Source organism: Manis pentadactyla, chromosome 8 (genome assembly GCF_030020395.1).
Source record: "Manis pentadactyla isolate mManPen7 chromosome 8, mManPen7.hap1, whole genome shotgun sequence".
NCBI lineage: Eukaryota > Metazoa > Chordata > Mammalia > Pholidota > Manidae > Manis > Manis pentadactyla.
Window position 1 is genome coordinate 101,262,288 of NC_080026.1, and position 12,227 is coordinate 101,274,514.

Consider the following 12,227-nt stretch of genomic DNA (forward strand, 5'->3'; position numbering starts at 1 on the left):
TGCTTCAGGGTAACCATTGTCTTGAAGAACAGGACCAAAAAATTTCTTGTGTTAAGTTTATCTTACAGAATATCTAGAGTACTGACTAATGGATGGTGACATAATGTCTCTCACTGGAGACAGACACCATGAAATCACATATCAGGCTATGCTTACCTGGCCTTTTACTCAATTCTTGAAATCCTTAAAAACCCAAATCCTAAACCTTTAAGTGCGTCTCCACTCTGAGGTCACCCGCACTGCCATCTGAGTGTATACTGTCTCAGTAAATAAACTTTCTTGTTGCATAAGCCTATTTCACTCATCCCTGAACTCTTTTTTCATTATAAAGACAAGAACTTGCTGACCTCCACCTCCATTGGTAAATGCCTTTGTCACTTTGCTATTTCATTCACTTTTCTAGTCTTAAGCACAAGTCTTCTTTTTCTCTGTTCTACTTCAGACAGGTAGGGAAGGGCTACTGAGGTCTCTGATTTGAGCTTGCAAGTTCCTGTCATCTGGGTGACTGGGATGGGACTGCAGCTGTAGGATCATGTTCTTTGGCAGCCTGCCTGAAAAATCCCATTTCTTTGCTTTGAGAAGTTCTCAGAACATAATTTCACTCCATCCAGTGCTCTGTGGCTTTCCAAAATTCTGGGGTGGTAGGGGCTTAGTTCCCACACTGTGCAGATGAAGCGGACACTGGCTGCCAGGTGACCCTGGCTTTAGGAGTTGGCAAGGGATTTTCCCTACACGGAGCAGGAGTTCAATGAACTTTCATTTTCTCCCTCTGTTTTTCCTTGCTCTCTACTGCCTGCATGGCTGCTGCCATTCGCAGATACTCTCACTTGAATGAATTCCTTCCTTACCTACACTTGTCTGACCTGTTTACGAATTCTTTGTCAAACAGAGTCAGGAACCCTCAGCAGGGTTAAGGTCTCACCTAGCGCTCAGGGAGATCTCCCCAGACTGGATTGCCCGACAACAATACTGCTCCTTTTGTGGCTAGAGGAAGGGGAAAGTGAGGGGTGCTGACCTGTGAGGTCTCAAGACAACAGCTATTTACCAAGCAGGATGGAAAAACTTCAACGTAACAATTTGCAGGGTTATGCCAACATGTTCTAGGTGAATATCAGCCCTGAGGGTATACATATTTAAAACAACAACAAAAACAGAAAAGGGCAGAAATAAGTCCAAATATTTTCATAATCATTACCAGTATAAGCTGGTTAAACTCACCAATTAGCAGCAGATACTCAGGTGAATTTTTAAAATCTTGTAAAAAATTGTATATCATTTCCAAGAGACAAACCTAAAGAACAATATAGAAAGAATGAAAAAAAGAGAGCATTTATACTAGACACTTATCTTAGATAGCAATATTGATAGAAAGTATAATAAATTTTAGGAGAGAAGTGACAAAAGGAGGTAAATCACCAACAGATAAAACAACTGAATTTGTATAAACCTAATACTTTGCTCTCAAATTTACAAGGCAAAATCGGACCAAATTACAGGAAGAAACTGACAACTACAATAAAAGTGGAAAATGTTAAATCATTCTCTCAGAAATCAGTGAATTGAACAGGAAAAAAACCCCAGGATATTAACAATTTAAATAACCAGATTAGCAAATTGGATGGAGTGGTACGGAGAGTGAGTTTTGCACCCATGAAGAGTGAATAGACAGTCACAAAAACTGGGACATTCAAAAACAATATGTATGTTAAGAAGTCTTAACATACAAAGAGGTCTCATAAATTAAAAAAAAAAGAAAAAGCACATTTTCTCATCTACAAGCACTAAAATTAGAAATCTATGACAAAATGTTTTTTAAAAATATGTAACTTTGAAAACAAAAGTATAAAACACACTTCTAAATAGTCCATGATTTAAGGAAGGAATCCTAAAGGAAAAAAACAAAATACTTATAACCAAGAGATAACAAAAGCATATTAAAACTTGTGACATGTAGCTAAAGCAGGATTTAGAAGGATATTTATGGTCTTAATATACATACATTTCTTAGAAAACAACAAAAAATTCTTAAAATAAATGGCCCTAATATTCAAATCTGGAGACCAGAAAAAGACCAGAGAGAAAATCCACAGAAAATTACGAAGATAAAAGCAGAAACTAAACTAAAAAGATCACCTTTGAAAAAGATTCAACATGATTAAAAAATTAAAAGTCGATTCTTTGCACAGTATAGCAAGCCGATCAGAAGTCTTTCTGGATCCCATCCTCAGCAGCCTCTCACCTTCTCAGAGGGATCCTTTTTGCAAGCCTCTATTATGTGGGGTATTTGCAATTTGTTTCTCCATTAGAGAAAAGCGATGTTTAGAGCAAGGGAGTTTTCTTGCGTCGCTCGTTAGGAGGTCCTCAGTACAGAGCCAGTCACCTTGGCTGTACTCATCTGTTGAATGAATCAAAGTAAGAAAGATTATAATAATACTGTACTCCTCAAAGCTCTGTAACACGTGACTTTTTAACAAAGCACTTACTTTCCTTTCCTTGTTTGATGTTTATCAGCTCTGAGCAGCAATGAAGCAGGAAGCGAGGGTTACCTGATGGATTTATTTTTATTTTTATTTTTTATTTTTTATTTTTTTATTTTTTATTGAGGGGTAATTGACAATTGACAACAGTATTACATTACATTAGTTTCAGGTGTACAACACAGTGATTCAACATTTATATACATGATAATTCTAGGTACCAGCTATCACCATACCAAGTTGTTACAATATTTTGACTATATTCCTCATGCTATACATTACATCCCGGTTACTTATTTATTTTACAATTGGAAGTGTGTTTATATATATATATATATATTTATTTATTTATTTATTTATTTTGTGAGGGCATCTCTCTTATTTATTGATCAAATGGTTGTTAACCACAATAAATTTCTGTATAGGGGAGTCAATGCTCAATGCACAATCATTAATCCACCCCAAGCCTAATTTTCGTCAGTCTCCAATCTTCTGAGGCATAACGAACAAATTCTTACATGGAGAACAAATTCTTACATAGTGAGTAAGTTACATGGTGAACAGTGCAAGGGCAGTCATCACAGAAGCTTTCGGTTTTGTTCATGCATTATGAACTATACACAGTCAGTTCAAATATGAATATTCATTTGATTTTTAAACTTGATTTATATGTGGATACCACATTTCTCTCTTTATTATTATTATTTTTAATAAAATGCTGAAGTGGTAGGTAGATACGAGATAAAGGTAGAAAACAGAGTTTAGTGTTGTAAGAGATACCTGATGGATTTTTATAGATCATTTTTAAGATCTCATAGGCGAGAAAGCCGAGGCTTGGAGAACGCATTACTTTCAAGTGTCAGATCCCTGGTGTTTGAACACCAAATCTCAGTTTTTTTCTCCACACGGTGTCCCCACTCAGCTCAACACAAGTTTGTTGAAAATGAGTACTTGAAAATCATAAAAAGATGAACACTGTGGTAGCTATTCACCATGCTGGCCTTGAAGAGCTTAGTTTTGAGTCAGGAAAGCGTGTGCTACATACTTAAGGAATTCCACTCTAAATGATTTATTAATTATTTAAAGAAGCATTCGCTCAGCCACGAGAAAAGTGAGCCATTCAGCGACGCTTGCCTTTGCGGCCGTCGGGGGGCGAAGGACGCGCAGGGCGGGCGCAGGGCGTTCGGGCAGAGCGGCGGGTGGGCTCCAGGGGACTTCCCGGGGAGAAGCGCCCAGCCCAGAGCGGGAGCCCGCCTCAGGCCGCGGGGGGTCGCCCCCGTGCCGCCGCACCTCCACCAGAGTACCAGCCAAGCCTGTGAGTCTCCTGTTTGCCACCCACCCTCCCCTCCTCAGCTCGCGGGGCGTTTCCTCCGAGGCGCTGTAGAGCCTTTGGCCTGAGTTTCACCCTCATCACCCAGCTCATCTCCAAAAAATGCAGGCCAGCCGAGACAGAGAGCCACGCCCTGGGGGAAGGGGCTTGGAGAGGTCGGGGATGCGCAGTGGGGCTGCGGCCAGGCTGCCGCGAGCGCAGCTTCCACCCAGCACCCGCACCCCTGCGGGGACAGAGCGGAGGCCAGAGTCTTCCTTTGGCCCACAGCGCCCAGCCCTTCCCACTCCTTGCGCTGTTAAAATGCAAGTAGGACCAGCAACGTTGTTTGTAACAGCCCCAAATAGGCAACAACCTAAATGTCCTTCCATAAGGAGCTAGATAGGGAGTCACACGATGGCGCGTAGTGTGCAGACCTTAGAAAGAACCAAGTTGATCCAGGTGCGCTTGCATGGAAAGGTCCTCCAAGATATGGTAAGTAAAAAGACTACACTGCAAAAAAAAACCCCACACAAAAAAACAAAAAACAGAAAAACAAAATCACTGAAGCATGGTTTTGTGAACAGTACGTCTACGTGAATATATACCCACAGACGTAAACACATCCAGTGTGTTGGAGAGGAATGGGACTAGATCTGTAAGAGCTGGGCTGGGGGAGTGAAGAGTGAATCTCAGTTTTTAAAAGATATTTTATATCTACCATATAATCATACTTTACCTGCATGACCTTTTTTAAAAAAAACATTACTTTTCAGAAGTTTTAGATTTACAGATTGCTAAGTTAATAGTTCTCATAAACCCGTTTCTTCTATTATTAACAAATTAGTATGGTGCTTTTGCTACAATGAGCCGATATTGATGCATTATTTACTGACGTCCATACTTTATTCAGACTTCCTTAATTTTTACCTAATGTCCTTTTTCCAGGATCCCATCCAGGATACCACATAACGCTCAACTTTCTTATCTCCTTAAGGCTTCTCTTGGCTGTGATGGTGTGTGTCAGACTGTCCTTGCTTTTCTTGACCTTGACAGTTTTAGGAAGTATTGGTGGAGCGGTTTGTAGAGTATCCTTCAACTGGGATTTCTCATGTTTTCCCCATGATGAGAGTGGGACTACCTACTCTTGGGAGGAAGACCCCAAGGGCACATACAGTATTATCACTGTTGATTTATCACTCTTGGTGTTAACTTTGGTCACCTGGCTGAGGTAGTTTTGGGTTTCTTCAGTATGAAACTACTCTCCTTTGCGACCATTCTTACCTAGGACGCGTTGCCTATCTTGCTGGAGGGGGTTTGGAATTCCTCTCAGCCAGGGAGGAGCAGGGCAGGACAGAGGTGAGCGGGGACAGAAGGCGCCCCACGCAGAGCTCTGGGGGCCGACGGAGTTCCCCTCGCGCTCCCTGGGGCCGGAAGGCCTGCGTCTTTCCGCCTAGGACTGGGGAGGCGGCTCCCCACTCCCCAGCCGCAGTTGGCCCTCGCCAGGGGGTGGGGCCGCGGCAGGGCCACGCCCCTGAAAGCTTTGCTGGGGCCGCGCCCCGGGAGTTTTCCGCCCCGCAGTCTCCTCCTCCCGCCCCGCCCGGACGGCTGCGGCGCCTGCGGGTCCGGAGTGCTCGGAGTGTCCTTAGCCCCCCGAGTGCCCCAAGAACGCCACTGGCACAGAGCTCGAGGCTCACCCAGGGCGCCGCGCCCGGGACACCCGTGGAGAGAGCCGTTGCTGTGCGCGTTCTCGTTTGTCCCCAGCGGCCCGCCACCCCCGTGGCCTGTGGCCAGGTGAGTGAGGTTCTCCGGCTGGCCGGGGACATTGGACGGGGTGGCGGCAGCGCTCCAGGGCCCCCGCCGGTGAGGCCCGGGACTGCCCGGCTCCCCTGCCGGCCGGGCTCTGCGGCTTCCTGGTTGTCCAGCGTGGGGGTTGGGGAGGGAGGGTGTCGAGCTGGTCCCGAACCGGCTGCCTCGACCTGACTGCCCCAGTTCGATCAGCGGCTGGGGGCTGCCCTCCCAGTGGGTGGTGGTGCATCTGCTCGGCCCTGGTGGGCAGGGCCACGTGATTGTGCTGTGCTGCGGGAGTCGAGAGCTCAGCCCTGCGTGGGCTGTCTTGGAACTGGGTGACCTGCTGCCCCAAGTGTACTGGCTTGATGTGGAGATGGCCGGTGGCCTCCGCCCCTCTGACCTAGCTGAATTCTCAAGAGTTTATGTGCCCTTCCGCGAAAGGCTTGTGCTAAGGAGAGCTAGCTAGCTGGTAGAGGAGGCTGTTTTCAGGAACCTTCCTCCAGATCTGGGAGGACACAAATCCTGGGAGCTGCTACTGTTGGGGTTTTTTAATAAAGCACTTAAAAGAGTGCGGGACCCATCCCCTGGAGGTGCTATGCCCACCCCTGTGTTTGCTATCTCAGCTTTTCTCCCTTCTCCAGTCTTGAGTAACAGTTTCAGGGAGGGATTCTTGGACTTTAATCTCCCCATGGGCTCAACCCAGTGTCCTGAAGGTTTAAAAAGGTTGCCAGCCAGGTCTGTTGGTTGAGAATAGAGTTGTAAAGTTTCTCATCTAGAGACTTTGGATAGGAGAATTAAGCTAGCTAGTTCTAGTCCAAGCTGGGACCAGTCTACCTGGGGCATTTCTGTCCCCACCCCCCTAATCAATGACCTCTCTATGGAGATCTGGTGTTTTAGCACAGCCCTGGGTATCCTAGGCAGCCAGCCATACTGCTCTCTCTCTGACCTTCATGTGGCTTTCTGCTGCCCTGACCTGGATAGGGACAGGTGCTCTGAGGGGTGAGCCCCTGTCCTGCCCACCCAAAAGGAGCAGAAACTTGCTGAGCTGGGCAGGGCCCAGTGCAGGAGCTGGACAGGCAGGATGTGTTTCCTTACTCACTCCTAATTGGCTCTCATTATGTCCCTTCATTCTTTCCTTGCTTCAGTCACTTGTTGGGGATTCCAGAGGGATTAACAGGGTCCCTTTCCTCAAGGCACTCTCTGTGCAACAAGGTGTTCCCTGGCAAGGTAGGCCAGGTGAGGTGCCAGGGCAGTTTGTTGCCCTGGCAATTGGGTGCTCATGATCTCCAGCTCCTATAGCCTCCCTGATCTCTTCTCTTTCTAGTTACTGTGCATCAATTTCCTCATCTTTAAAGTAGGAGTAATAAATAATACCTCACAGGGTTTCTTGTGATGTTTACATGAGGTTTCTTGTGAGTTCATATATTTAACAGCTCTACAGCTCAGGCACTGACCGGAACGGGTGGTGACTGGTATGCCATACCTGGGAGTCCAAGGTGGATGTCACCTGGGTTAGACACAAAGCTTACAGCAGGGCCTGCTGCATAAGTAATCATCTGTGAGTGTACACAATAATATAGTAATAATAGCTGTCACTCTTCTTGCAGCTGAAGATCCAGCCGCTGTTCTGCCCTCCTGGCATGCCCTCCTTCCCCTATTTCTGCCCACTCTTCTCCATCCTCTTGGGAGCCATCCAGGTGCCTGCTCCTAGCAGGAAAAGATAAGATATGCAGCCCTTCTCCTCCACTGCTTTGACGTCACTTCTCAGTAGTCACCTTGTATAGTATTTGTGTGGCCATGTGTCTTATCTCTGCCCTGTCCTTTGTCTCTGGAGGTAGGGGCTGTTTCTTACTCATCTCAGCACCCAGTATGGGCCTTGCCTAATGTGGTTGCTTGGCTGATGTTAGGTGAGTGAAAGAGGCAGGACTGGCAAGTAAGGTTTCCCAGTTGTTAAAATATTAGACCTTGAAGGCTGGGTTTGGATAGGCAAGAAAAAAGATGGGGAGAGTGAGATGGCAATGAGTCCAGCCTGAGAGGTGGGAGTAAGAGCTGGCTGAGAGGCCAAGCATGAGTCCCTTTGATTCCTTTATATAGCCAGGGCAAGAATGATAGACAGGATATCTAATGATGGTCATCCGGGATGGCTGCACCTACAAAGCCAAGATCAGTTAGTGACATCCTGGTCACATGATTTGGGGGAGGATGGGTAGTGTGGGATGACAGGAATGAGAACTGAGCCAGGATAGGTTAGTGTGGGTTCTTCTGGAGAATTAACTGCAGAATAGAGATTTTTAAAAAAAGAAAAAGAAAAGTGTGGGCAGGAGATGAATGTAGAAATGAAATCCTTGCCTAGTGCTGGATGTTCAGAGGACCCAGAGCCCTTCCCCCTCCTTCCTCCTAGGACACCGCCTTCTTCCTCTCTCTTCTGAGCTGCCCTCTTTTCCCCTTAAGCAGTCTGTGTCTGGGTGTGCTTCACAGTCACAGCCAAGCCAACTCAAGTTTCTTTGGATCCCATTGACCCCAGGACGTCAGAGATTTGAGTGATACCTAGATAGGGAAGCTCTTAGGGGAAATGAAGAAAGGAAAGGTTCCTTGTTGGAAATTTGCATTTTAAAAAAGAATTGTTGAAATTCAGTGGCATTTTCTAATAGGCACTGAAACCACATCGCATTAGGCCCACTGATCCAGACCCCTGTGCCCCATGAATGAAAGGTCTGATGTCACATGGTAGTTTGTGTTTGGGAGGATCCTAACGGTAAAGCCTGAACTATGACTGGAACCATAACTGGCCTTGCTACACTGGTGTGAGAAAGGAACGGGTGAGGGCAGCCAAGGAGCTGGGAGACAGTCCTCATCCCTGCTGGACAAGGACATGTAGCCATACAGGGTTCAGTGTTCTGGATGGTAAAATGCCTACCTCAGATGGTTGTTTGCAGAATCTCGTGAGAAGATGTTTGCAAAAGGGGTGGTTATGACAATGTTGATATCCTGGTGTGTTATTGCAAGGAACTTTGAAGGTGGGTGTGCAGGTGATTGATGCCTGGTTCTGTGATCTTTTAGTGTCTAGTTTTCCAGGGGCTTGTGCTCCTGAAGGTCCTACTGCCTTAGCAGAAAAGAAGGGAGGAATTGCTTGTGAAATTGAGAGAGAAGTCAGGTGTCACCAGCCTTTAACACCTGGAGCATGAGGAGAGGCTGGCTTCAAGGGTATTGAGAAGAAAGAAATCTGAGTGAGGGTAGAGAGAAGAAACTCAGAGGCTGTTAAGGGGAAGGCAGAGGGAGCATATGGCAGATTATGGGGAGTAGCATCTCTGGGGGGAAAAAGGTGTGTATGTGGGGGAAGGGAGTGCTGGTGGTAGCAGACGTAAGCTTGTGTCCACCTAAAAGGTCACGGCTATTTTTAGTAAGTGGGTGATAGGCATATTTCTGTTGAACTCAGCATTAGTGATATTAGGACAGTTTGCCTAGCCACGTGCTGTGTACACAAAAGCAAAAGCCACCCCCACCCACCCTAGGTTCTCCTGAACTCTCCTGAGACATGGGACACTAAATGAGAGGGTAGGGAAGGTCCTGAATTCAGTTTCAGACGTGTTGTGCTTGAGATGCCTTTGAGCTACCAAGGATGCAGGTGGGTCCAGGGCTCAGGAGTGGTCTGGGCCAGAGGGCCAGTGTTGTCTAGGTTGTATTTGATGTCAAAGGTGTGATGAGATGGAGGAATTCACCGCAAACAGCTGAGTAAAGGGAGATGATCCTATAAAGGAGCCATAAAAAGAGCAGTTCAAGAGTGGGAAGGAAAACCGGGCCAGTGTTGCCTCAGGGAAGCCAGGGTGAGTCATCTGCAGCAGGAGGGAGTGTCCAGTGGGGGCCGTTGCTACCATGCAGTGATGTGGAGGAGATTCAGCACCTTAGCTACCCCTGCTTTGTTTGATGGGATGACGGGAGCAAAAGCCAGATTGGAATGAGTGGTTGAGGGGTAAGCAGGAGGTAAGGATATCGTACGAAGTGTAGACAAGCTTTGAAAATACTGGTTTTGAAGGGAAGGAGAGGGATAGCGTAGTGCTCAAGAAGACCGACTCCATCGAGGGACGGTTTCTGTTTCCTCAACCCCTCCAACTCCTCCCATTCCACCCTGAGAAGTTACGACTTCAGTGTGGGTGACCTGCAGCCAAGGATCTCTCCTAACCTTCTCCATGTCACCCTGACACAGGTACCTCTAAAGGTTTGTTTGTTTCACAAAATGGATTCATGCTGTACACCTCTCTCTGCAGCTTGTATTTGATTAATTTGTCCCAGACAGTAACTCCCAGTTACTGTTACTCTAGGTCATTAGCAGCTGTGGAGTGTTCTATATGTAGTACAGATGTACTATAATGTATTCAACGTTTCCCTTATTGATGGGTATTGAGAGCATTGACTGTTTTTATAATTTGAAACAGTGTTGGAGTAAACGATCTATAGGATCCTGATTGGAATGTCATTGAATGTTTTTATTTATAAGGAAAAATTGATATTTTTATGATATTAGGTTTACCAAATCAGGGACAGACTATAGGCCTTGTAATGTGTCTTTACTAGTCATTACGAATGGGATGCTAACTAGATGATAATATTTTGATCCTTTCTCCTTTCTCTTTTGTTTGTTAGTCATTAATCTTATTTATTATTAATTCCTTCTTCTGGTTTATTTTGTTTCTCTACTTCTAATATCTAAACTGGTTGATTTATTTTAATTTAAAAAGCATATAATGCTCAACATTTTTTTCTGAATCTGGCTCTAGCTGACCGGCCTTTGTGTGAAATGCTCACCTTTCCATTGCTTTCCAGTTACTGTGTAGATTTGTTTTGGTCCAAGGAGTTTTTAGAAGACAGTGTCCTGAATTTTTGAGTAGTTTTGTGAGGGGTATAATCATACTTGTTGACTGCTAGTTTTATTGGGTTGTGATTCGTGAATATGGCTGGCAAAAATCTCTTTTTACTGGGCCGTATTAAGATTTTCTTTGTGGATAGCTGCATGATTAGTATTAAAAGGTTTCATGGACATGAAAGAAGACAATGTATGCTGTCTGGGACACAGATTTTAGAATTATCTGTTAACTTGAGCGTGCCCTCTATCTCCCTGCTAAAACTGTCCAATTCTGAGAGATGTATCATATATTCTCAATATATTCTTTATTTAAAAGTCAAGCTTTCCTTACTGTTGTTCTAGATATATTAATTTGACTTTCATGTTTGGTTTATACAGGTTTATCAAGCTTATCTATGTGGGTTGTACCTTGTATCATTTGTTGCTTATTTACTGGTTTTGGCCTGTGGCCTTAAACACATATATGTGTTTAAGGAGAATATACTGCTAAGAAGCTGGGAGAATCTTTCCTTCTTTACAGTCTTAAAATTAATAAATAAGTGCATTTTATAAGAGTAAGTGAAAGGCTCAGAATTCAGAGGCAGGCATCAGTCAGAGGGGTTTTTAAGTGATGCCCCTTTAGTTTCAATTCAGACTCCTGTGGAGTAGGTTTTAATCAGGTCACCTCCACCTGCTTCAGGTCTCTGATTATCATGAGCTCCCCCTTCTTGACTGTCCAGTGGTCTTGTGATAGCCATATTTCTAGGAAGGATGGATAAAATGAGATTTGCCTGCAAACTCTCAGGACAGGCTTGGGTACCCTTCTCTCTCTTTGTGGTCCAAAGAGATGAACAGCTCTGACTCACTTACACATTTCCTTCCTCCTCTGTGGCAGCAAGGTGGACTTTCTCTGTTCCCCAAAGGATGTGACAAAAGAGTACACAGAAATGTCCCAGGGCCAAATGTCATTTTAAAACTTGGGCCCCTGAGGCTTACACTCTTTTCTATGCTTGTGTTTTAAGACACAAACTATTTCAAGGGCTGGAATGGCTAAGCCGTATTTTACTATGAAATCCTAGGGGGCAGTTTTCCAAGTACTGTGTTTCTAGATAAAGGCTGATAAATGGCTGGAAAAAAAAATGGCTGGGGTCTGATGAAGCAGGGTTATTGAAAAATCCTCAACATTTTATTTTTCATGTTAATATTTCCCCTTCTTGTTTTTCTTTGTTTACCTGTGTGTCTTTCCCCATCCCTTATTTATTTATTTATTTATTTATTTATTATTTTTATTTTTATTTTTATTTTTATTTTTGTGAGGGCATCTCTCATATTTATTGATCAAATGGTTGTTAACGACAATAAAATTCTGTATAGGGGAGTCAATGCTCAATGCACAATCATTAATCCACCCCAAGCCTAATTTTCGTCAGTCTCCAATCTTCTGAGGCATAACAAACAAGTTCTTACATGGAGAACAAATTCTTACATAATGAATAAGTTACATAGTGAACAGTACAAGGGCAGTCATCACAGAAACTTTTGGTTTTGCTCATGCATTATGAACTATAAACAGTTCAAATATGAATACTCATTTGATTTTTATACTTGATTTATATGTGGATACCACATTTCTCTATTATTATTATTTTTAATAAAATGCTGAAGTGGTAGGTAGATACAAAATAAAGGTAGAAAACATAGTTTAGTGTTGTAAGAGAGCAAATGTAGATGATCAGGTGTGTGCCTGTAGACTATGTGTTAATCCAAGCTAGACAAGGGCAATAAAACATCCACGTATGCAGAAGATTTCTCT

The 12,227-nt window shown here is 44.3% G+C and overlaps 1 protein-coding gene across 1 annotated transcript in view; it reads left to right on the forward strand.

Annotated features, from left to right (window-relative positions):
• The first annotated feature begins 5,348 nt into the window (after nucleotides 1–5,348).
• Nucleotides 5,349–12,227, forward strand: part of ANXA11 (annexin A11) — a 42,293-nt gene continuing 35,414 nt past the window's right edge. The window contains exon 1 of the mRNA XM_036928809.2: nucleotides 5,349–5,577. The gene's annotated coding sequence lies outside the window, so the exon portion shown is untranslated. The remainder of the gene's footprint in view (nucleotides 5,578–12,227) is intronic.